Source organism: Anas platyrhynchos, chromosome 2 (assembly GCF_047663525.1).
Source record: "Anas platyrhynchos isolate ZD024472 breed Pekin duck chromosome 2, IASCAAS_PekinDuck_T2T, whole genome shotgun sequence".
NCBI lineage: Eukaryota > Metazoa > Chordata > Aves > Anseriformes > Anatidae > Anas > Anas platyrhynchos.
Genome location: NC_092588.1, coordinates 7,909,013 through 7,934,975, shown reverse-complemented (window position 1 = coordinate 7,934,975; position 25,963 = coordinate 7,909,013). Strand labels below are relative to the sequence as shown.

The 25,963-nt window shown below is 39.3% G+C and overlaps 1 protein-coding gene and 1 long non-coding RNA gene across 3 annotated transcripts in view; one reads left to right on the top strand and one right to left on the bottom strand.

Annotated features, from left to right (window-relative positions):
• NDRG1 (N-myc downstream regulated 1) overlaps positions 1-9,184 on the bottom strand; it is a 42,746-nt gene extending 33,562 nt beyond the window's left edge. Inside the window, exon 1 of the mRNA XM_027452731.3 lies at positions 9,046-9,184. The gene's annotated coding sequence lies outside the window, so the exon portion shown is untranslated. The remainder of the gene's footprint in view (positions 1-9,045) is intronic.
• Positions 9,185-9,588: 404 nt separating this feature from the next.
• LOC106019385 (uncharacterized) lies at positions 9,589-23,412 on the top strand. 2 transcript variants are annotated; one of them, XR_003495851.3, is made up of 5 exons: positions 9,589-10,085; positions 10,983-11,074; positions 16,099-16,218; positions 16,682-16,830; positions 17,927-23,412. It is a non-coding gene; the product is annotated as an uncharacterized lncRNA (long non-coding RNA). The 2 variants fall into 2 exon arrangements; XR_001194161.5 differs by lacking the exon at positions 10,983-11,074 and having other exon boundaries at positions 9,603-10,085.
• The last annotated feature ends 2,551 nt before the right edge of the window (positions 23,413-25,963 follow it).

Sequence of the window (25,963 nt, the reverse complement as noted above, 5' to 3'; positions counted from 1 at the left end):
CCTAATTGGCATGAAAATGGAGAGTTTGCAATGTTTTAATTTTTTTTTTCCCCCTCTCTCAATTGTAGCAGTCCCTGATATTACCTAGAGTATTACAGCTCAACTCCAGGAGGGGCAAACTACAGACCTTGAAAGTCTTTGAAATTCATAGTTCTTTAGCATCTGGCATATGCTGAAACTGATGGAATCTTGTGGAAAGTGAAATCTCCAATACTATGAAGTTTTTTTCAAAGAGATTAAAAATACAGTTGCCTGCCCAGGACTTTTTAGCTATGAATAGCACCGTCATCCCAACCCACCTCCTCAAGCAACCACTGTTTAGTGCTGACACGGTTGCAGAAAGTCCTTGCAGACTGTGATGAACCAATGTATTGGTAAGAGAACCCAGGGCTTTTGTGAGAAGAAATTCAACGTCTAAATAGCAGCCTAAGGTTACTTCAAAATTCATTATGCCCATCTGTTCTCATGCCAAAATTGTGCCTTTGCACAATTTTATATATTTTTTTTTCTTTAAAAACAACTCCAGGCTGCGGGTGGTGGAACCACAGGGTGGAAAGAGCAAAGAGCAATCAGATGTCTTCCTAGACTTTTTCTTATACCACCAAAACAGCATGTCTCCTCTCACTGCCCCAGAACCCTCCTACTATCCTCTCAACATCCTTCACATCCTTTCTACTCCTCCTTGAATGACTGCAAATGTAAAGGTCTTAAGCAAACATTAAAGGCAATATATTGGTTCAAACCCTGACACTCCCCTGCACCTGGGTATTAGGCTGGATTTTAGGGGCAGTTTAAATAAGGAATACTGCAAAGACACATTAAGCATTTCATAACATGCAAGAGACAACTTCTGCCACAAAGATTGCACTCTAAACAGACAAGAAACAAGCTATTGTTCCTGCAGCTCACCAGTGTCAGGCCATGCTCCCCACCCCCTCTTATTTTCAATCTGCCATGCTTTAATAGTTCATAGCTTCTGCCCAGCTGCAACTACTTCAAAAAGTGGGTGGTTCTGTAGAAGTTAGAGGCAAAAACATACTGAGGTTATTCCAGAAGGGACAGGCTTGTAGTACACTCAGAGATGAAGAATGTTATCAGGCTCTAGTCTGCATCCTTGCAAGTACATAGTGGTTTCTTTATATTTGCTTTGTGTTTTCATGTTGGTGTTGCAAAGATGAGCAATCATGTTGAAAAACATCAAATCTAAGGCTGATGGTATATCTTTATTTACATGTATTCATTAGGTCATCCTATATGGGTTACGGCTTCTGAGTTCATAGACTACTTGTTCTGCCACCTATTAAAATTACTTGATTATTGATGTTACAATCAATATATAATTCTTTATAATATCAATATATAATTCTTTATAATCCTTGCCAAAATGTCTGGGCTGAAGTTTTCCATGACAAGTGTCTTGATGGTGTTTGTTTGATTTTCAGGAGAAAAGAACAATGGATGGATATCATTTTCTTCCTCTGAACTTTCAGTCCACTTTTCTGGGAAGACCTTTAGCATTCCTGAACTTCATCAGGACTCAGATTTTGCGCAAATGGCCATTGCATTAAGGACACATCTTTAATTCTTCCCAGGAAGTTCCCATTATAGTTACTCAAATTTAAGCATTTGCACATACTGAACTACTCAAGGGTAGATCTGGGTAACAGTCATATTACCTGCAGGCCTCAACATCTAGAGATACAATATAATCTTCCTAAAGGCTGAGCATATTCCTCCCTGTATCACCACATATGAGACTGATGAAATAAGTGTCTAAATTAGTGCTATCCAGTGCCAGAATACTCCTAGCTTATCAAAATAAAGGCTTTCAAATTCCTTCAGGATGGACAAAAAGCAATTCTTCTTCCTCAGATGAATTTTTGGAAAATCTCACCCATCTATGCTCCATCATCAGCATCTGTTATATCAGGAAGTAAAGTTTAAGTTACCACTTTTCAGATGTTTGTAAGAGGGGCTGGAGTCATCAAGGCACATGTTGCTATCTGGCATTTTACACACAACTTCAAAAAATACAGGGTGTTCTGAATGGAAGAAAAATATGTGATGTTCTTAAATGAAATAATACAAGAAAAAATATATTTGTAATATGCTGAAATATAAAGGGTCATCATAAAGCTCATCACTGCCTTTATTTCACTGAACACCCCAATATGGTGCAACTTTGTACAAAGATACAAATGCAACCTAAAATTTAACAGGGATACATTACATACAAAATATATTTAGAGCACTCTAGAACTCTAGCAATATTAAAAATGACATGTTAGTAGTTTGACAAGGTGCACTGGAGCTTCCTGAAGGCAGCAAACCAAAAAGCCACAGCAAGAGCAATCCTTCCTTCCTCTAATAGTATGTTTCCTGTATGGATGTCTGCTTACTCTGTTAACAAATAAGGTTTACTTTTAAAGTTTTATTCTACTTTCCTAACTACTTTTCCATTGCCTACCATTCCATACATTTGTATATACGTGACATGGAAAAAAAGGAGGTTATTGGTGACAGCCAACATGGCTTCACTAAGGGCAGATCCTGCCTGAGAAATCCGGTGACCTACAACAGGTTTACAACATTGGTGGATAGGGGAAAAGCAACTGACATCTACCTGGACTTGTACAAAGCATTTGATGCTGTCACCCATGATGTCCTTGTCTCTAAATTGGAGGGACATGGATTTGATGGATGGATCATTTGGTGGGTAAGGAATTGGCTGGATGGTTGCACTCAAAGGGTTGCGGTCAATGGCTCAATGTCCAGGTGGAGATCAGTAATGAGTGGTGTTCCTCAGGGGTCAGTATTGGGACCAGCACTACTTCATATATTTGTCAGTGACATGTACAGTGAAATTGAGTGCACCTTCAGTGGGTTTGCTGATGACACCAAGCTGTATGGTGCAGTTGACACATTGGAGGGAAAGAATGACATCCAGAGGGACCTGGACAGGCTTGGGAGGTGGACATGTGTGCACCTCATGAAGTTCAACAAGGCTAAATGCAAGGTCCTGCATCGGGGTCAGGGCAATCTCAAGCATAAATACAGGCTGGGCAGAGTATGGACTAAGAGCAGCCCTGAGAAGGACCTGGGGTGTTGGTTGATGAAGAAGGTAAACATGAACTGGCAATATTTTCTTGCAGCCCAGAAAGCCACCTGTATCCTAGGGAAGGAAAAAAAATAAAAATAAAAAGCAACATGGCCAGCAGGTCAAGGGAAGATTGACCCACTCTCATGAGACCCCATCTGGAGTGCAATGTTCAGTTCTCCATCTACAGAATCTTATTCAGGTGCAGATTAAGAACCCTATCATTTTTTGTTTTGTTTTTTTTTGTTTTTTGGGGGGGGAGAGGGGTTAGAGAAATAATAATAATTGTAATAATAATAGAATGTACAAACCAAGTGATGCATAATGCAATTGTACACCACCCTCTGACCAATGCCCAGCCCACCTCTGAGCAGCAGTCGCCCCCCACTCTAGCCAGCTAACCCATATTAGTCGTTCAGCATGACATCATATGGCCAGTCTGGGCCAGCTGTCCTGGCTGTGTCCCCTCTCAGATCCAGGTACACCCCCAGCACTGGGGGGGCAGCATAAGGAGATGAAAAGTCCTTGCCTCTGTGTGAGCACTGCTCTGCAACAACTAAAACATCAGTGTGATATCAGCATTATTCTCACCCTAAACCCATAACACAGCATCATACCAGCTACTAGGAGGAAAATTAACTCTTTCTCAGCTGAAACCAAGACAAATGGCAAGGAAATAAATAAATAACACCACCCCCACTACCACCATGGCCGATGCCCCCCCCAAAAAAAAAGCACATGGAAAAAAACACTTTAGTCAATTAGGTTTTCATGCTGCTCTAGGTTCTAAGGTTTGCTCTTTCCATTAACTTTTACATCATCCATACAATACTAGCAGACTGGCCTGACATATACATGGTAGAAAAGAAGCTACAAGAGCTATACTTTTGAAGCTATACTTAGTTCAGACAGGAAGTAGCCAGTTAAAAGCTTGGAAGAGTAGAGAACGTCCAATTTTAAAAACAGGGCTTGAAAAGGAAGATCTGTGTGGACCGACTTCCAGCTATAAAGAGAAAGAAAATGACTGGCAGATGAAAAAGATATATTAAAATTGTGACAATTAACTGAAAGGAAGTAGCACAAAACCCGAAAGAAACACAGGAAACGTGATCAGCCACACAAAATTAGAGCAGTAAAATTGACATACATCCTGCTTTGTACAAACAGATACAGCTGTGGAAAATTTCATCAGCATGGGCAGACCAGTTGTGCATCCACAAGCACACTGTGGATCTCCTCTGTGTGGAGAATGTCCCGTTTGACAACAAACTGCTGGGTGTTATCCAAAGACAACATTCCCATGCCAGTTGGGAAACAAAACAGGCCTGATCCTGTATCAGCCCTTTGCTAGAAGTAAAACTCATCTTCATTGTTAACAAAAGAGCTTGCACATTTGAGTCTGAAAATTGGATAATTGCAGGCTTTACTCTCTAACCACTTGCTGTGCTGAACTAAATGGCAGATAATGGTACTGATTCTCATGGATGCTCAGAACTGGGTTTAATTATGTCATAATAACACTTAAACGAAACTTGTTCACATATCCAGGAGAAGCTCTGAATGGCTTCTTACTGCTGCTCCAACTCTGCAGCCAAAGGGAATTAACAATAGGGATTACCTCCTGCTGACTGGCCCCACTGAAGTTATCCAGGGCTCTGGAAGTGACACAGATTGGAGAAAAAAAAAAAAAAAAGAAAAAAAAACACTATTTGAGAGAAACAAGTTCAATAGTTATTTTATTCATAGCTATTGATTTCCAAGAGACATAACCCAGATTTTAGTAATCCATAGCGACATGCATTACCAAATCTGAAATCAGGACTTCCTTCTTCTAAGCCTTTTAAACAGTTTCAGAGTATTTCCCATGGCTTTCTAGTAGTAGAAAACAATTTATTTGGAACTTCTGAGACAGAGCTTTTGACAAGAGCACAGGGGTAACTTGCTTCCTCGATCTGCTGGAGGTCCCTGTGCAAAATTCTAGAAAGTTCTTCACCAAGAAGGTTACAGGGACATCACCTTCATGCATTTGGTAAACTTACAAATGCACACCTAAAAGGTGAAGCTAAAGGGCAGTCTACATACAATACCATTTACTTGGTCAAACAGCTTTACTGACAGTATAGAATGTGCTCTTCTGTACTTCTTTGAAATTTCTAAATTAGATGTAAAAAAAACTGCCATCTGGAAGTTTTATTTGGTCTCAAGAAACAACATATAATCACTATTAATATCAAGCAGTCACTGCATCTGTCATTATCTCCTAGTTCCTGCAGTTTACCTTTCAAATGGACGAATCAGTGCAAGAAGAGAAGTCACCATTGCTGCATACTGATGGGATTGAACTAATACACACCATCAGTTTCACAGGCTTTCTCTCTACTGATGGCAAAAGTGTTTTTGCTACCCTAAACTTCTAGCCATATGCATGATGTAAACATTGTTGATCCAGTATAATTAGGTTTTAGTATTTTTGAGAATTTTATTTTTTCTAGTTGTCTTTTTTCCTGAAGAACCTCAAGCCAGTTTCACCCATCTGTATAATTTCTTTCACTCTGTCTATTTTGAGACAATAAAAGCAGGAAATATCTCATTACATACATGCTCCATATTTAGTGCAACAGGTTCACAGGCTCTAATGAGGTTAAGCGAAAGAACAGTATTCTCTGTGGGAAGTTAGAAGTTTGCCAAAATCCCTTAAGCTGGTCATGAGAAGATATATGTTGCACTTCAGCCAAATAAATTAATCACTTTGGTTTAAATATATGAATCAAAAGATTTTTATCACATCAATTCACCGATAACAGTGTTCTGATTTTTATTTTGAACTGATTCTTACTGAAGTACTGTGTTCAGCTGCAGTGTCCCCAGCACAAGGAGGACATGGACCTATTAGAACGAGTCTAGAGAAGGGCCATGAAGATGACCTGTGAAGACAGGCTGAGGGTTTTGTGGTTGTTCAGCCTGGAGAAGAGAAGGCTCCAGGGAGGCCTTACAGCAGCCTTCCAGTACCTAAAAGGGGCCTACAGGAAAGCTGGAGAGGGACTCTGTTAGTGAGTGGAGTGAAAGGACAAGGGGCAATGGCTTTAAACTAAAAAAAGTTGATTTAGATTAGATATAAGGAGGAAATTATTTACTGTGAAGGTGATGAGGCACTGGCACACGTTGCCCAGAGAAGTTGTGGAAGCCCCATCCCTGGCAGTGTTTAAGGCCAGGTTGGGTAGGGCAACCTGGTCTGGTAGGAGGTGTCCCTGCCCACAGCAGGGGGGTTCAAACTAGATGATCTTTAAGGTTGCTTCCAATACAAACCCTTCTAAGATTCTTTGATAAGCACACCTGAACTACTAGAGCAAATTAGTCAACTGCTTATAACTGTTCTTAAAGACCAGGCTACCACGCTAAACTGTTTCCCAAAATACACTGTGAACTTCCCATGTAATTGTCATAGTGCAAAAAGGAACCTTCAAAGAGTAAAATATCTTCCACCAGAGTCAAGAAAATTGGTGAATCCTGCCATTTTTACTGAGCATTCATTTGATCTACCCAAATGATCTGCTTTAGTGTTCCTTTTGATTTGGGCAAGAAAAAAAAAAAAGCATTGTGCATGGGAGAAACAACAGAACATAAGGAGTCTGTTTTTCTGTGGTGAGGACGCTGATTCTCAAACACAGGTGGCAGCACACCCTCAGCAGGGGAACCCACATCACTTGTTCTGCTATTAAATTCCTTGGGCACCTCACATTTTAACATCTCTATCCTACTGTCAGTTTGGGTGAAGTGATCTATGAATGAAGGGCACTGATACATAAACCCTTTTCACTACAGGAAATAAATTAAAATCCCAGCTTTCAAGACTTTCTAGACCCCTCTCCACTAGCTTGGTTTGAGGCCAGCTACTCCAGAGCATGTCCATTCTCAAGGGCACCTCTAAGTTCACTTATTGTTGAAATTTTGCTTCGAAGTTTCCAAATTGAAGTCCAGCCTGTTCAGATGTCTGTGTAACTGCAGTGCAAGCAACTCAGATTCAGAACTCATGGCCTTTAGTTCCCCACCTATGACATAGCATCTGTTCTGTGTATACTGAAAAATATTAGGTATGGAAAACATATACATCCTAAGTAGTTTCTTACTAATATATTAAAGCCTGTTTTTACTGCACCAGTATTATCCAGGAGACTCTGTATGTCAAATCACATACCAATTCTTCCTGAATCCATTCATGAATTATTCTTGAAGGCCACAGACCTTAGTATTAGTACTTGGGAGATTGTACAAATGTTTAAGGAACACTATTTTTGTAGCATCTACTACTATTTTACCATTTTATCCACTGTCACTAAGCTCTTGCTGTGTGCAAGTCAGAGTACAGCATTAGCTACCTGCTGTTTACTTGAGTACTTGTGATAAAAACAGTGTATCACACTTTGTTAGACTTTAGTTAAGAGAACACAAGATGTTTAAAAGCATGCTCCCAGAGCCAAGTTCAGACTGCACCAGCTTAGCAGGTGTTTTGCTGTAAACGGCCAGTAACAGAGTAGACAAAAAGCAGCAAGGCAGCCTTACATGTTTACCTGAAGCCTTTGATAGCTCTTGTTTACAGGGTATTTCTATTGCTTGCCCCAATGCTGTTTTTTCAGTAGCTGTATCTTTGACACGGTTGTATATTAAAAAAAAAAAAAAAAAAAAAAGTAAAAAATTCAGAAGAAATCGAAACAGTGTAATACTTAGAGAATCTGGACAAAAAGCTTTGGGTTGTCTATGACCTCTTCCATGTCTCTACTACTGCATTTTTCAGGTTCAAAATGCAGTTTTTATTTAAATAGACAACTCAGAGGAAAAAAAAAAAAAAATCCAAATAACATAGCTGGTAAATACTTCCATCTCAAAGTAATAAAGAGTCCAGTTCTGGGGATTGGGTACAAAATTGGGCACTGAAGACTTCTTAAAACAGTGGGTAAGATAGGGAGTGATGCAAGCCTTTCGTAAGAGAACCATAATACAATGGAAACCACTAACCTAACATCCTCACTAGCAGAAGTGAAATCTCTTATTTCATGAGATCCAATGCATAGGCTTTGCCTCCACTGCAAACACTGCAGTGAAGTTCTATGCACCTTAGCAGTGCCTGGAAGTGCTCAGAGTAAACTGCACCTAGTATCACATATTAAGACAAGAACCCCACAGAAACAACTGACTACTAAAAACTGGACACCAATCAAGTCTGTCATCTGCTCCAAATCCAATGTGGAGCTGCAACAGCACAGAATCACAAGCAACAAGCGCCAGTAGTCAACTTCCGTAATAAAGTATGTGCCTTCGTTTCACAGCTGTTTACCAGCCCAGCCCGCTGCTGTCACGAGAACCTCAACCATGGCAGCAGCATCCAGCAGCTGCCCCATTTGCCACTCCCACCCACCAGTGCACAGCCCCTGTTCTGCAAAGAGCCACTCACTCCTTCACCTCCTCAGCCTGCAGCCAGCAAAGTCCTCTTTGGAAGAAAAAGAAAAGAGATAGAAAAGGAAAGATAAAAAGACAAAGAATAAAAGAAAATAAAAAGAAAAAAGAAAAAAAAAAAAGAAAAAAAAAAAGGAAAAGAAAAAAAAGAAGATAGGTTAAAAAAAAGAGAGAGAAGAAAGAAAAAGAGAGAAAAAGATAGAAAGGAAAACGAGAAAGGTAGAAAAAGAAAACGAGAAAGATAATAGGAAAAAAAAAAAAGGAAAAGAAAAAGATTATAGAAAAAAGAGAAAGATGGAAAAAGAGAAAAAGAAAGAAAATGAAGACAGTGGTTGCGTGAGTAGATAGATAGATAGATAGATAGATAGATAGATAGATAGATAGATAGATAGATAGATAGATAGATAGATAGATAGATAGATAGATAGATAGATAGATAGATAGATAGATAGATAGATAGATAGATAGATAGATAGATAGATAGATGCGGTACTTGCCGCAACAGCTGCTCTCCGTGCGCTGCCGCCGCCGCGCTCCGACCGCCGCTGCCTGAGCCCGCGGGTCGGATTTATAGCCCGCGCCCCGCCCGCCGGGCGGCGCTGCCCGCCGCCACCGCCGCCTCCCCGCCGGGAGCACGGGGCGGGTCGCCACCCGATCCGCCGCTCCGCCTGGCCCTTCCCGGCGCCCCAGGGCTCCCCCAGCCGCCAGCCGATGCCTGCAGCGGTTACAGCCCGCACGCCTGTTCCGCGCAGGGTCTCTGTATGGCAGCTGGCCCCCTCTCTTAACCCCACGTCCGCCCCTTTCCTCGGGGTCGTGCAGCCCAGGCGGGGGGAGAGGCTGAGGGCTGAACGGCTGAGACCTTCTGCCCCGCTTCACGAAGTGTTTACTATGCGGGGTGTAGTGTTTCACACAGTTCGATGAGGAGAGGGGAGTTTGAACAGGTTTTCCCAGTGGCCAAAGAGGAGCATTCCTGGGAAAAGATGAGAAAAGGACTGCAACTGGGGTGTTCTGGCACAGGTGGTCAAAATCATGCGGATGTGTGTAATCCTATATAAAAATAAGTCTGTTTACCAAATCTTGAATTGCAAAACTTATGCTCGTATATTACCATCACCACTAGGAATGAACACTGATTTCAGTAGAAACAAAATAATGCCTTTGTATGTTTCTGATGAAGTTCAGAGGGTACAACGGGTGCAACAAGTGCTGTGTGAGTTTCCCAGAGAACAGCTCTTTGGCAAGAAGCGCAGCTAATCGTTTATTCCAAAAAGGGGCCCTAGCCTGCTGAGTAAAGAATATCTCTATATACACAGTTCTGCGTGTAACTACCCGCGAAGGGACAGGTTAAACTGTGACAGACCGGGCTGCTTCTTCTGTGACTTTTTGTAAAGCGCACTTACTCCATGTGTGTGATTTCACTTAACAGCCTCACTTTTATGACAGGTTACTCTGCCCCAAACTGATGAAATCCACAGAATGTTATCATACTCCCTCGTGTAGTGGCTTGAAGACAAAATCAGAAATTCCTGAAACTCTGGTAAGCTCTCTGCCTTTGTTTTCTTGCTACACAATAAGCTTATTAAGTCTAGTCTACAAAAGCTTGCTGCTGTTCAAATGCATATTAGCTTCTCTCCTTCTAACCCAGCTTCTGCACCTGAGTCAAAAGTGCCAACTTTGGAAAAAGAACCTTGGAAAACTGGTTCCTATTTCACCATGTTGTACAGCTCGCGCTATGAAATATTATTGTTTAATAAATCTAATTTCTTATCAGCTTTTCTTACTTTTGATTAGTTAATGTATGCAAGGATGAAAAGTATTTCTAAAACAACAAAAGAGAAGCATTTGTCATTCTAAGACAAACAAAGCTGCTTTGTGCATGCCTTTTTTTTTTTTTTTTTCATAAAAGGGCTAACCTTTTTCATACTCATTTTAAACTACAAGGCCAGGAATCCAATGAAACCATGAAAAATAATTTATAACTGAGCCAAGTTTGAAGTCGGATCTTCAGAATGAAGTCATCTAATCACTGGCTCACTGTGTTTGTTATGGAAGATCTGTCTAGCGCAGTGGCTCCTAAAGTTATGGAACAAGTGCAAATACTAGAACAAGAAGATGGGCTTGACTAATTTTCCAAGGGATTAATCCTTCCTTCATCTGATCATGAAACAAAATCCTAGTTCAGAAGCATTCAGTCCTTCAGAAAACAGATCTGGGTCAGTGTCTGAACTATGTGGTCTGGCCTACCCTCAAGCAGTTTTTCAATCTGCTGTGCTTGGCCGCTTTTTAGGGAAGGGGCCAAAAGCTCCAGAGATTCAAATGGAATGAACCATTCCATGGGCAGCAAATGAAGATTTCTGCAGTAAAAACAAGTACTGAGCTTGGAATGAATGAGAGAACTGGCATAAAGTGTTTTATTTTGCTTTGACCTTTGCAGTTTGTTATTTAGAACACATGTAGTGTTGGACTCTCAAAAATATTGGAGACAGACAGGCAGAAGCCCCCAGGAGCTGGTAGCTGCTAGCCCAGGTAAGTAGGAAAGCCTGTGAATGTGTGCAGCCAGACTGAGCCCTCGCTAGTTCAAGCACTGTTCCTACCTATTTTGTTAGTTAAAAGACTGAGAATAACACAGTGATTCACAATGTCTTTTGAGGGTGATTGGTGGATTGCAAAAGAAAATGAAGTCATTCCAAAAATCCAAGTTAGGAAGTATTTTACTATGTGAAGATGTAATTGCTGAAGTTTGTACTCAGAGTGCCAAATCCTGCAATGTGCCAGAAAGGAGCACAGCTAAAGCTTGGGGAACATCGTTCCCCTTGGCTTCAGACAGTCTCCTTAGAATGCAGGTAGGAAAAAAAAAGGAATTTCAAGGCTTAATTTGCTTGAGTGGCACTGCTGACAATGCAGTAGCCACTGCCTCGGTGAGATTTTACCCTGTGTTGGGCTGCATAACTGCTCACACTGCATTCCCATAGTGGCTGAGTGGCTCACGTACCATTAGCAGAACATGTGGAGACATGTAGTTTAGGAACCACTGTGCTAGGGAGACAGTCAAGCTGCCACCCACATGGGCCAACTGGCAAGCTAATGAGCACTTCTGCTATAAATGTTTTTTTATTATTATTTTTTGATTTTTATTTTTTATTTTTTATTTTATTTAATAAAACAGATTTATGTAGCTGGCATGCACTTGCCCTTTTCAAATCAGCATCTCTTTGAGAAATAGCTGTCCAGTCACTATGTTCATTCCTTTACCAGATCAACCAGGTTGCTCAAACTCGACTGAAAGCACCACTACTCTCCAGTTCTGTCTATGACTTCCACTTGAGATAACCATACCAATCTCCAAGATTTTTAAAAGTGAAGTAAACAAGTCACTGATTTACTGTTTTACTAAACTGGGCTATTGCACACCTGAAGGCACATATGCACAGAGAAGGGAAATGGCATACTTACATGCTAGAGAAAGATTCCTGTTCAGTACATAATAATATGTGCTAAGCAGAAACCTGCCAATGTGCTCAAATACCTGGAAATAACAATATTTTAGCATTCAAATAGCACTTTGAAGCCATTTACTAATCAATGCTTACAAGGCTCCAGGAGAAAGAGGATGGAGCAAATGAAGAAAGACCAGAGTAGAGACCTAATTCGAAGGGTAGCAACAGAATCTGTCTCAATGCTATGAAAAGAGATTTTAATTATGAGACTGTTCTTCTTTCCTTAGACATTATATTTATTGCTATGCCAACATTAACACAGGAAATTTCAGTAGTTGTGCTGCTACAGCAAAGAAGGAAAAAGAGTTGAATGAAGTAGGAACACAACATTATTGTTGTTATTAAAAAAAAAAAAAAAAAAAAAAAAACCAACTCCTTTACTTTAGAAAGATTTCTGCACGCTATTTACATTTAAGCAGTGGTAATATTATTAGTCACTGCAAGAGTAACTGGGTGTTCCCTTGTTCTCACTGACAATACAGCAGGGATAATTTTGGATTAAGCTACATGTTTTATGAAAAATATACTTGATGTTTGCTGGTTCATGTCAAAAGAATTCCCTGTGTGACCCATCAAATATCACACCTCATCCGGGGGGAATTTTATTCTACTGCAGCCTTTTGTTGTTGTCTTTGGATCCCTTGATGTTGTTGACATGTAGCCATACGGATCAGTTGTTCTCCAAAAATTATCCAATGCAGCTTTGAACCAAGGCACCGACCTCAATAAAAATTATAAATAAATAACACAACAGATCACAGATTCACATGCCCTTGTCACAGATTTCCCTGATATTATTCATATCCCCACATAAGTACTTATTTCCAGTTTGGAAACTGCTTTTGGCAGGTTTATCTGGTTCAGTAAGAGCATAGATGTGGGGTGAGTCATTGGTCTTGCAATATGAACTTCCTACCATTTGCAAAGGAAGTAGCAGATTTTTAATTTTATTTATTTATCTATTCATTGGGGGGAGGGGGGCTGGGGGGAGGAGGGAAAGGGGTTATTTGTTTAGAAAACCAGAGTTTTCTCTGCGTATTAATTTGATGAACGAAGTAGCTGGTTTGGGTTTTGATTTTTGTTTTGTTTTGTTTTCAATCAGTATGTACCTTCAAGAGATTTCTGTGGAGCATTTTGCCAAGATGAGCATTTTTTGCAGGACATTCTGTGAACTGGGGTGGGACCTATGAGCAAAATTCACAGCAGGACTCAATTGCGGAGTGACAGGGCTCCCCAGCTCTGCATTCAGCACTCAACGCTTTCACTTCGATGCATGGGAACTACTAAGTGCCTAAGAACTGGTTTTCTGAGAAGTCAACATTATGAGTGCTAAATATTAAAGCTAGCCAAAAGAAAGTGCCAAGAAAGACAAGATCTAAAATAGACTTTATGTTTATTTCCACATAAGGTTTTTGGCTCTGAGTTTTTGGCTCTGAGAAAAAAAAAAAAAAAAAAAAACTATAGTCTGTTAGTTAGTGCTTTCTCCAGTACTGCTGCAGTGTCCATAACCTACAGATAGTGCAGGCATCTGAGAGACTCAGTTTCAGATGCTCATGCAGTTAGGTTTGAGCACAGTTCTCCTGCTTACCAGGAAAAAGTCGTAACCACAGCCTAATGGGTAGTTATATACCCATTGCACAACATTTTCCTTGCAGTTTTTCTTGTTGAAGCTGCTAATGCATTTTGTAAAAATTCATCAAACTGGAAGGGAGAAAAAAAAAATAAAAAGAGAAGATTTTTGTTCTGAAGCTCACAGATGTCATTGCAAAGGCAAGGAGATTGTTCTACATCCCTACTACAGTTAGAAAGACTTGCTGCATAATACCCTGATACTTCCACTCCTCCTTTAAATAGGGCTCAGATTGCAATGTCTACATTAAAGCATGTCTCTCACACCAAGAACACATTAACTTTTTCCAAGCTGTCTTTTGTGCAGAGATTAAGCCAGGAGGAACTCTCTGAAACTTGTACACAGTTAGACAAAAGGGAGGAAATCCCAACTGGGGTTTCAGTTAACATCTAGAACAGCTCCTCTTCCCAGGATGACAATGGTTTCACGCATATCAAGCAGTGAAGACCAGCATTTCCTGGGTTTGGTAGTAGTCCAATAAGGGTTTTAAAGGTTTCAGTGGTACCCATGTTTTAGACTTAAGAGGTTCAGGTGAATTCAGCTTGCACGTTTGCCACAATTGGAGTGCAATGCACTGTTACTATCTTGCCTATTTAACCTCAAGTTTTCCACTCAGGCAAGTTCTTTGCTACTATCTATCTTGCCTGATTTAAAAATAAGATTTCTACTGAGGCAGGTTAATTGTTTTTCTCTTCTTTGTCACCTGCTTGCCCCTGAGCTGAAGCAGCAGCAAAATGCCGTTCACACTGTCCTCTGTGGAGCTGTTGAGCTGTTTGTTTGCTGATGGCCCCAGCAGGAAATGTTTGGTGACCAGGTATATAACTGCCCTCTTGTTTGCCCAGTGGGCTAAACAGAAGTCTATTTGGGGCTTCTGGAGATTAAAAAAATTGGTTTTGTGGGTACCTGATAGCCCCTTTCGTGAGGTTATTTAGGCCTGCTGGAGGAATATTGCAGTCATAAGACCTGTCTACGTGTTAAACACACACACCTGTATGTACAATCATATAGTGTTTGTTTCTTTAGGGATCTAGGCTAAATACACAGATGAATGTACTAGTTCCAATGCAGGTATAGCTTTACTGAGCTGGCATGACATGTTATTCTTTTCTTACTCATGTTGATTCTTTTCATGCCAACTATGAGCAGGCAAGGAAATAGAGAGAGCTGCTTTAACTGTGAACTAAAAGCAGTACTGCAACCCTACACAGTAGGCAGGAGGAATGAAATACTGCAAGTTATAAATGAGCAGAAATTCTTCTCAGCTCTCAAAGGTGGATAATCTTCTCCATCCCATAGCCAACAAGAAACTTTGCATTAATAAGAATGGATATACTTTGGCTAAAGAAACCTAATTAGAGAGTACTCCCTTCAGCATTTGCAACTACCATTTTCCATTCTTTTTCTAAAAGTAGCGTCTTTAATGCTCTTCCAAAAAAAATGGTCTCCAAGAAGACAAGCTACACAGGTCACTAATTTCTGAAGCACTGGATAAGTAGAGAATTTTACAGAGCCCACCTGATGCCAACAGTTATTCATCTACAAATTATAGCATCAGTAATCCTTCTTCAATCTACCAGGCCAATGTCTTGGAGTGCCAGGAACCTGTATCCCCACTCACTGAGTAGGAAGAATTTGAACATCAGTTGCAATTGCTGTCATCTGCTGAAAATTCAATGCCAAATTTAAGGATGTACTTTTAAGTTGCACATGCCTTTTCAGAAAATCTGATTTCACCTATTAGGAAATAGAAATAGGGATTCTATATACTTGAGCATTTAGAGAAAAACCCCATGTACATCCACTCTAGGAGAGAATTAGGGATGTTCAAACTGTGATCATTTGTGGTCAAGTCCTGCAAGTCAGGACAAGCAATATGTGTCAAACCTGGAGATTTCCACTCATTTATATAAAACAGACTTTGAAGAGACTCGTTCTTCAGTAGAGACGTGACCAGGGAGGTGCAGGATAGAAGTGTCTGCTAAGTGACATGATAAGTTAAGTAACATGATAAGTAACATGATAAGTTAGGCCATTCAGACCAAGAGATCATAGGACCTGGAAGCCACCAGAAAACCTCCTCAATCCAAACACATTGGTGCCTGTCACATCAGTCTACAACTCCTATACTGACCCAGACAGAAGACACTAAATGCAATTTGATGTCTTTTTGATTCTCTGTGATCTTTATTTGGCTAAGAAAAATTGTTCCAAACCTGAAGTACCAGTACACCCCTCTCTCTCTTTATACCCCATCTCTCATGATTATTTTTTGAAAGAAGTTTTTTTTACTAGCTATAAATCTGGAAAATAATTCCCTCCCCTTCGCCTCACCTCCCACTCAGTCTTGCTGGGGCGTTGCTATACACACAAATATAGAGGCACGAATACATGTGTGTGTAACCAGAATGCTTTCTTCTTCACAGCTTCTCTGAAGTAATATCAAATACATATCTCAGATGAACTTTGGAACCCACCAGGCTCAAGATGGTTTGAAACCAACCAAAACAGGCTGGGTGGTGCCCATCAGTTTAAGGAGCACCTAAGTAAGTACAAATCAGAATTCTCTCCAATAAGGGAGAGCTGGTAAAAAGGCCTGATCAATGCCTAATCTTCCTAACACTGTAGTAACATGCCCTCTGCTTCAAAAATACACTTAAAAATATATACCCTTTTGGCCTGTGCATAGATTTACATAGCAATAACACAGCCAAGCAATTAACTAAAAGTAAGTCTGGTTCTGCAAGACAATTTCCTAAATGGCATGTATCACTTGAAATCAGTTAGATGACTACAGCTCTCTTTTGGTTATAAATGCTGTTCTTATAGCTTTGAACCCAAGGTCACAGAAGCACGAAGTATTATCATGGCACCGTGTCCTCACAGCTGGCCACACCAACAGGCCTGGGACCAAGTGCTTTTATATGTTCATAGTTTTGGGCTTCTGGGCATAAAACACAGTCGCCTATGTAACAAATACCTCATGTTTCTTCCCTGTCCTGTGTTCAGGTAGAGAAGATGGAGGTTGGTTCCCTTCTTACAGGGGAGAGACTTTGTTGTAAGAAGAGCGTGCTGCAGAGGACATAGGACACAAAGAGTGACTACTGATTGCAATGTGGTTTACAGGGTCTCTTTAGGCATCTTTTGACAAAGACCAGGTATGCTGTTTTAAGAGGAAATAATGGAGTACGGACAGGAGAAGAGAGCAAAAGAAAAGCTGATTGGAGTTCTTTCAGTAAAACTGGACTTTATTATTATTATTATTATTATTATTATTATTATTATTATTATTATTATTATTATTTACTATTTATTTATTTATTTCCAGCCATTTCAAGGCAGTTGCTCAGAATCAAAAGATAGCTCTAAATCAGCAGTTCATTTATTTAATAACTTTAAAGGCTGTTCCCTATTAAACAGGACATGGAAAATCTGTTTCAAATTAGCAAATTGAATAAGTCAGAAAAACAAACAAACAAACAAACAAACAAAAAAACCACTTCAGTGTTAAATTTTTGACTTTATGACCAAAATCTCAACCTGAACTGATGCTGTGTCCATACTACTAAATATAGAAGTGCCAAAACCGAAACTCTGGCCCTGACTCTAAGTGGCCCAAACTGGCTCGAGCATCATGTCTTAGGACAAGCTCTCTGACCATGTATACATTGTATGGCACTTGGCCTTGGCTTTCTTCTGTTCTATGAGTGATGTCCCAATAGTCCTCAGACATAATCATTTTTAATGGTGGTTGGTTTTTTTTTTGTTTGTTTGTTTTTGTTTTTCAGTTCAAAGGATCTGAAATAATCTGAGGGTGGTATTCCAACCCACAAGAGTGAAATTTCTATGGCATGAAGCTGAGGGGGTGTGTTGCATACCCCAGTGTATGCATGACACCATAGGAGCATACTGGAGGATGCAGAGCCCCACGGAATAGCCCTGGGGTGGAGTGCATAGGCCAGTCTTATCTATACTGTTTGGTGACAGCTTCTGGGAAGAGGCTGGACCAGAGCAAGGGAGCAAACAGCAGTTAAGTGGTGTGGGCTGTCAAAGGAATGGGTTTGAGCTCATGTCTTTTTCTCTTTTAGCCTAGACATACCCAGATAAACTAGGCAGCCTCCTCTGTAGGCTTTACCATCCCATGCATCCAAACTCCAGTTGGGTACACTGAACACAGTGTGACAATGGGCGTTGCCGAACAGAGCACAGTTCCTGCAAAAACTCTATTTTTTTATTTTTTTATTTTTTTTTTAGAAACAGTCAGGAGGAAGTCAGCAGAAGGCTGACTATGTGAGTGAAGGGAGACTGGTGGATATAATAAACCTGGACCTTTTTGTAAGGCTTTTGGCACCATCACCCAAGGTATTCTTCTCAAGTTGAGGAGTTAAGGGATGCACGAATGTCTTAAAAATGAATATACTGCCACGTTCAAAATCAACGACAGAAAGCCAGTAACAAGTGGAGTGTCTTGGTGGTCCAGTATTGATCAAGATCTTCATCAAGATTTGGATGACAAGATCATCACCATCATCACCATCTGCTGCACACTGAAGCAAATTCAAGATGATGTTCAGTCAAGAAAAGTGATTCTTATTTGTTATACCAAGAAGCAAAGGTTTAACCCAGAAGGGCTTTGAGAAACATGATTGTGCTAAGAACTTCATGATATCCTGCAGGGAGAAGAAGTTCAGTGTCTCAGAGTAGAATAACTCCACACATCAGCACAGGCTGGGAAATGAATTGCTGAGCCTTAATGAAAGGGGATCTGGAGACTTAAGTTGATGTCAGAATGAAAATGAGCCAAGAGTGTGCTCTCATTGCAAGTAGTACAAAATGCACACTGGGTTACATCAGGAGGAGCATGCCCGGGAAATCAGGGGAAATTATTACCTCATTTACTCATCTCTGGTGAGACCAGTTATGAATCCACCAGGATGTCAAGAACCTTAAAGAGCCTGGTAAAGAGCTTTCAGCAGTAGCAGAAAGTATTATTAGGCCACAAGCACATCTTGGGAAGTTGAGATCAGCTCTAAGTTTAATAAATTAACATAAAGCTAAGAAAACAAAAAATAAGTTCTGCTCAGTGAAATTAACAGGCTGAAAGGAAAGTCATTGCCGGAAGGTATAGTGTAGACCACAGCAAGGTTGGGACTAGCACCATAAAACAGAGAGTGAACAAGGAGTGACACCAAGACTGCTTAAAAATGGGTATTCTGAAGTCTTCATCTTACTAGCCAAAATAACCAGTCACTGGCCTGAAATGCTACAGTGTAGCATGTCATCTGGATATAGGATGCAGGCTAACAATTTTTAAAAGCCCAATACAGGAAATGAAGAAGCAGAAGTTCTGAGATACTGTAACAAGACAATTAGCAGTAAATGGCTATATTCCATGCCCAAAGGGCAGATTGATTTTGTGCTCTTCTAAAAAAGTATCAAATATATATTTTGTAAAAACAAATAGAGTTTTGGTAGTAACAGTGAAGAATGTTTTGGCTCTGGGTATGGAAAAGTCCAGAATTTTATCTACATGAAACAAATACATATTATGTTTAATGTCATTACAAAACTGAACAAAAAAACAATTATTATTATTATTATTAAATTATTATTATAAATTAATATCCAAATTAATTAATACAGAATATAATGATAGTGTAATTATTATTATATTTAATAATAATAATAATAATAATCAGAAAACAATTTTCAGAATTAAAAATCAAAGACAATTTTTGAAGAACATTAGTCATTGCAGACCCAAGTCTTAAAGTTCAGAAAAAGTATCAAATAGAGCCAGCACTTCGGGTTTAATATGAGCAGGTCAATCTCACTTAAAAGCTGCACGCATTGGTTTTTGATTTGAATGAATGGTGGAACAACACCGGCAGAGCTACAGCAGTTGTCTTTGATGAAACAACAATGACAACAAATAACAACAAAACATAACTGATTAAGATTATTAGTAGGGATTGGCTGCATAGACTATTGCCAGGCAAGAAATCCCTAGGGAATAGAACTTGATTCAGAGGCACCATACCACGGAACACTAACTGGAACAGAGAAGAATTTAGGTAAATATGCTGAGAAGTACAGGAAAGACACAATCACTGAAGAGTCTTCAAGCTGTCTTGAGGGGTATGCGATGAACAGAGATAGCATACCAAAATACCCAAAGCTTGTAATTTTACTAGAAGTAGAGGCCAAGTAGAGCAGGTTTTGTAGGAACAACCAAAACCACTGTTTACAGTAGCACTGGAAAAGTTGCATCTTAAATGCCAAGTTGTGTTTATTAGCTGGACTGTATAAGCACTTCCAGTTTCTGTCCTAAGATAACCTTGTCAGAAAATACAGCACTAAAGCATATCATGTGTCTCTTTACTTTATTGCTTACTATGTAGTTGGTAATGGCCAGCAGCAATCACAGTTCTGTGGGCATGATCTCCCTCTGTCTGTGGTGAAGTACACATGAAATATGGACATGATCCTGTTGCTTTCTGTGTCCTCTGTCCTGTCAATTGATCACCAGTGCTATCAAATTCAAAAAGCAGCTATTCAAAATGCTGGGCAGCAAGGCTGTGTTTACCCCTGGTCCCTTACTGAACTCTGCGGCTGCCAGCATAACTGAGGATTTAATTTAGGTTTTCATCACCCAGCACTGAGATACAACATCTAGAGCTGCAAGGCCACAGGTGTTTAATAGAGTGTAGCAAAGCTTTACAAATAAGTCTAATTATTATTCATTAGCATTGCTATTACATTGCTGGATAAAGCTAAGGTTAGGAACCCTGCTTTGCTACAGTTTAGTAAAAATAAATATTGAGAGACAGTTCATGGCAAAAACACTCATTATTGAAATGGTGAGGACATTCCCTATCATCTTCTACATAGGGGACTACGGCCAGAGTCTAAGCCCTGAATACTTCCAGGTTATTAGTAATTATAAGTATTAATGTTAACACAAATATTAGTATTGTGGGATGAGGGGATTTTGAGTGCATATAAATACACTTTGTAGAAAGACCTGAAAGTATTAATCCACTTACTGTGGTTCCAGGGAGCTTTGCAAAAGGGGACAATCTAACCACCAGAAAGCTACCTTGTGTCATGAAGCTTTCCCTGGATTGCCTCACCTTTGTTGATGAACCCATCTGAGCCACAAGATCATGTTGTTAACAGCATGAATAATACTGACTTCATCCTGGGAGAATAATATGAATGTACTGAAACAAAACATTTTGATCTGTGAGGCCCCATATCTGAAAAGACTGCCTGTACAACAGTTTGTGTCCTTTCAGCTCAGAAAGACCCTGAGCAAACTGATAAGGAATTACATGAAGCACACTTGTTTCTGAATGTAAGATTTCCTGTTTAGCATGCTTTCCCTGCTGGAGTGCATTTATTGCTTTGTTTGTCCCACACATCATAGTTTATTTTCTTCTCAGAAGAAGCTCTTTAAAAATTATCAGAATTTAAAAGAGGACAAAAACCTGTTGCATTTTTTATGACCAATCTTTAAATGGGGTATCTCCAGAAATATTTGGACAGAACTTCAAAGCCATTTTGGTAGAATCTTAAGTAACATGCTGAAAGTTTTCTTAACCCAGAAAGGAAACCTTGACCATAACTAGATATCACATTGTGAAAAGCATACAAATCTGTTTGCTGCAGTATTTAGAACAGTATGAGTTATAGTCCATTGGGAAACATGCCTTAAAAATAGTATTATGTAGCATGGACAAAACTGAAGACTATTTACTAGTTTCTTTGTCTGCAGAACCATTGGCATACCTGATTCTTTCTACTGGCTTATCACTGTCATTAACTTAAAAACATAGACTCCCCAGGAACCTAATTTAATATGATTTTCTATCTACGTCATTTGATGCTGGTTTTCAGAAATTGGGAGAAGTGACAGTTCTTGCCCCCCAAAGAGGGGAAGGTTCTTGACCCCTTCCTTCTGTGGGTGTGATGATTTTCTAGGATGGGTCCCTAGGATGGAACTACCTGCAGGAAGCCCACCTAGCTCTGATCCACCAGCTCTCCATGAGCTCAGGAGTTTGTTTAATGACAAATTTGTGATCAGGCAGTGGGGGAATCAGGTGGACTCTGTCCCAGATGGATGAAGTTTGTAACCTCTGCTGCTGGAGAGAACCCTCACCATGAGGTTAAATCCTTCAGGGCTTTCTTTCTGGAAGAAAGAATCCACAGCCTTGGCTTAGACCCTCTTTCACGTTAATTTGCAGGAACAGATTATCAGAGTGTTAGTCTAGGGCAACTGCTACAGAAAATTCATCCTCACCTATATCCAAGTGGCTTCAAAGGAGTGTCTCGCTGTAGGGGAATAGCCACTTAGAGTGTTACAGAGTAATTTTTACTCCCTGTGTGGATGATAACACAGAGCCAGCCAAACACTAAAAGCCCAAGGGGAAAGAAAAAGTGGCTCATGGTAACTGCTGGTACCAAAAGCATCCTGAATTCACCAGCTGCCAGGGCCTCTTAGAAGTTTGTTGGAACATAACTTTTTTCAACAAAAAGGGAAGTGCACTTTTCCAGCAGCTGCAGGGTACTGAATTAGACATTTTTAGAGCCACATAGTTGCCATGCCCACTGCCAACACCCATCAATGATGTACTTGAGAGTTTTCCTGGCTAAATATCAAACTTCCCTGAAATAATCTTCAGGAGCCTCAGTTAGTACATTCAGTTAGTATTGCAGAAAAGTGGAGCCAGCAGATTTGGTAAATATTTAAGATTGGGATTAGCCACTATTTTAAAACACTTTCATCTGATAGATGTTCACATCTTCTATGACACCCCAAATCCTTCCCAGAGTTAAATAACAATAGTTGCTTATTATTGATTCTGTATTAACTCACAAATTATTAAACTTAAATCAGTCCCTTTATATTGGAGGTTTGCTTACAAAAGTGGAAGAGGAATTAAATGCTATTCAGGCCTGATTTATTTCCACTGAGATGGTACTTCCAGTTAGAAGGAAAAAATAAACATTGTAAAGGGTGCTTTGTTCAATCTTTATTTATTTATTTAATAGAGACAGATCCCTGAGCCTGCTTGAGCAGGGAGTATGGTTTAGGTGATCTCCAGAGGTTCGTTCCAACCTCAACCTTTCTGTGATTCTGTAGTAGCTGGCATAAAACTCACCTTCTTGTCATTTGGGCTGTTTTTCACTTAAAGGATAAATGGAAGTGGTAGCTGTTGCTTTTGAGAAAGTTTAGCTGCTTTTAAGATAGTTCTAAGTCTAGGAAAGTCTGCTGAGGAAGCAAGTAGACAAGATGACAAGGGGTCAAGATGGTCATATATCAGTGTACAATGCAAAGACACAAACTGAGTAACTCTGGAAGCTGAACAATGCCTTTTTCTGTTTATTGCTTTGTGCTCAATCTACTGATAGTGCAAATATTTGGAGAAGAAAAGCAGCATAAGCATCACAGAAGCATGTAGAGAGACTAAAGCATCCTGGAAAACAAGGGATGTGACCCTGCAAGAGACTGGAAAAAAGGGTTTTGAGCCAAATTCCTGTGGAAGGAGTCAGAGAAATTCAGTCAGCTTCTTGTATTTGTAACCACTGAACAGCACAAGTCTTCAAAATGGTGGACCTTAAGGACTGCACTGAAACATAGAGGGGATTCAGAAAAGATACTAGGTGCCAGTACTACTGGAAGTAATAAAGACTTGCTGTACACATTAAAAACAAAACAAAATAAATAAAAAAAAAAACAAACAAACAAACAAAAAAAAAAAAAACAAAAAACAGGCTGGTAGCCTCAAGTCTTTGAGTAGGAATCAAGGATTTATTCTATTGATAGGAAACCAAAGTTGGAAAGAAATTCTCAGCATTTTCCAAATATTACTGTGTTTTATTATTATTATTATTATTATTATTATTATTATTATTATTATTATTATTATTATTTTCCCCTTAAATTGAGAAGGCTGTCAAGCAGCTTCCAGAAGAAAGAACATAAGCAGTAGTTTCATATCAAATTGTAGAAAATCAGTGTTGAAGGGGACTTGAAGTGGGAAAATGTTTTCCTGTTTAGAAAAAGAATCATGTAAAAGTTGCAATCCCTTATCAAGTTTATTTAACCTCTTTTAAAATCCTCCAGCAATGCAGTTTGAGGATTCCCTTGGTAATGTCTTCAGAGACATATTATTTGAAAACATTATTTTTTTCCTATTAGTTCTTTCTTATCATAGGCTGACGGCACCTAGAGAACAAAATTTCCTTCTGGCTTTTAATGCTCTTGGAAACATTTCCATGCGCAGGAGAGTTAGCTGTTTGGGGATTTTCCTTCTCTGTATTTCTGTGGTGTTTCTACTGATTGTCTTCTCCAGCAGCCTTTTGAAAAGCAAAACAAGCTTAATTTTGAAAACATTTCCTCATAAATCATGTTTCCTGAAGTGCTTGCCAGGATCCTAGTTTTCCTCTCAAGTTTTCTCTGTGTTCTTTACATCTGTTTTGTTGTTATTTTTTTAACATGCAGTCATGCAGTATCCAAAGGTGTCACTGAACTCTTAGACCTTAGAACTACTGATGAGTCTATCTATAGGTTTATTACTCAAAGGGGCTAAATGAAATGCAAAATTTACCTTCTGACTTACAGCACTCCTCCTCTCCTCCTAATGTGTCTCAGAAAAGTATTTGCTTAGTTGCACAACTTTTTTTTTTTTTTTTTTCTTCTTCTTCATGTTCTGTTTGTATATCTTTTTATGTTCTTGCTGCCTTTCTGGCTTTTTCCATTTGGGCTATGATTTCTTCCTTCTAAGATTTCTTCCTTCTAAGGTAATAATATATATGTATGTCTTTCCTTCTATTTCATGTCATCATTTTGATGACAGGTTGGTACCAAGTGCTCACTGTAAGTTTGATTTCTATTTTAGTGATACATATCACTAGCTGAAGGGGGCTATTTCATGTGTCATCCCTCTTGGGTAGCAGTTATTGCAACCTGCTCTCAGTCACATCTCTGAATTTTGTGGTTGGTATACAGTAGCTTTATCTAGCCCGTATGTTGCTGCTTTCATTATGAGAATGTAATAGTGAAATTGTACCCAAGGTTTTATTACAAATGCAATAAATCATGTAAGTTTTCATCTCATCAGTTGGATGGGTTTTCATGTCAGAGAAGAAACTAAATTTCCTTAACATGTTTTATTCTTGACAAAACTGAACTGGCCATTTCTTAGCATGATATTATCTTTCAAGTGCTTACAGGCTATTTCATAATTTGTTCCAGTAGCTTTCTGAGTTCAGTAGAATTCCCTGGATTTGTTCCTCTTCTTCGCTTCCACCTCCTGAAAAGCAAATATGACATTCCCCCCTTATAAGTCCTCAGAGCCCACCTCACAGCTGTTAACGTGTAAAGGTTCTCTATTTTAAGAATTTTTCTAGCAAATGCAGGTAAAGAACACAATTCATAACACACTTGTTGATTTTAGTTATGTTCATCTGTGTTCCTCTTTCTTTCCAAGGTTTTAGTTTGGTTGATATATTTTATCTCATCCTCCAGTCTAGATATTTTAACCAGAGTTTGGTTAAAATATTTCTGAGATAATGCCTATCCCACATTTGAATTCTGCACAAAGAGCCAGAGTTTTTGACACACTCTTGATTGCATTTTGATAACACAGTTCCTACTTTAACAATCTACCATTTGTCATAACCATGCAGTTAGCAACAAAAGGTCTCTGTTAAGCATGTAATGCCAGACACAATCCCAGAAATCAGTGCTGCTAGACAGAGAAAACTATGTAGCATAAGAGGTAGGAAGAAGCTAGATGAAAAACAAAGAAAAAATATGGAGTTGTTGTCTAGTTTCTAGATAAATACAGATAGACGTTTTATTATGTTTAAAAGTGGAATATTTCCCTTTGACAATAGAAATCAGAAATCTAACGAGGGTGAATATTCCAATTAATAAAACAAAAGTTGCAAATAATATTTTGCTTTACTCTCCACAAATATATTTGGTTTAAAAAAAAAAACAGCAATACCCTAAGAGAGGTCTGTGTGACAAAAAATAAATTCTAATGATTCTACTGATCATAATAATGATCATAACTTTTGTTAAATTGAACAAAAATTTGTAAAAATAGTGACGCTTCCTCCAGCACTGTTGCTTTACAGACCAGAATAACACTACACTGCAGCCCAGATTCAGCTGTTGGCCTTAATACATATTGTCTTAGAAATGTTCAAAAATACAGTATAATAAAACTTCAGTTATAGACAGGGGTTTTGTTTTTGTTTTTATTTGTTGGTTTGGTT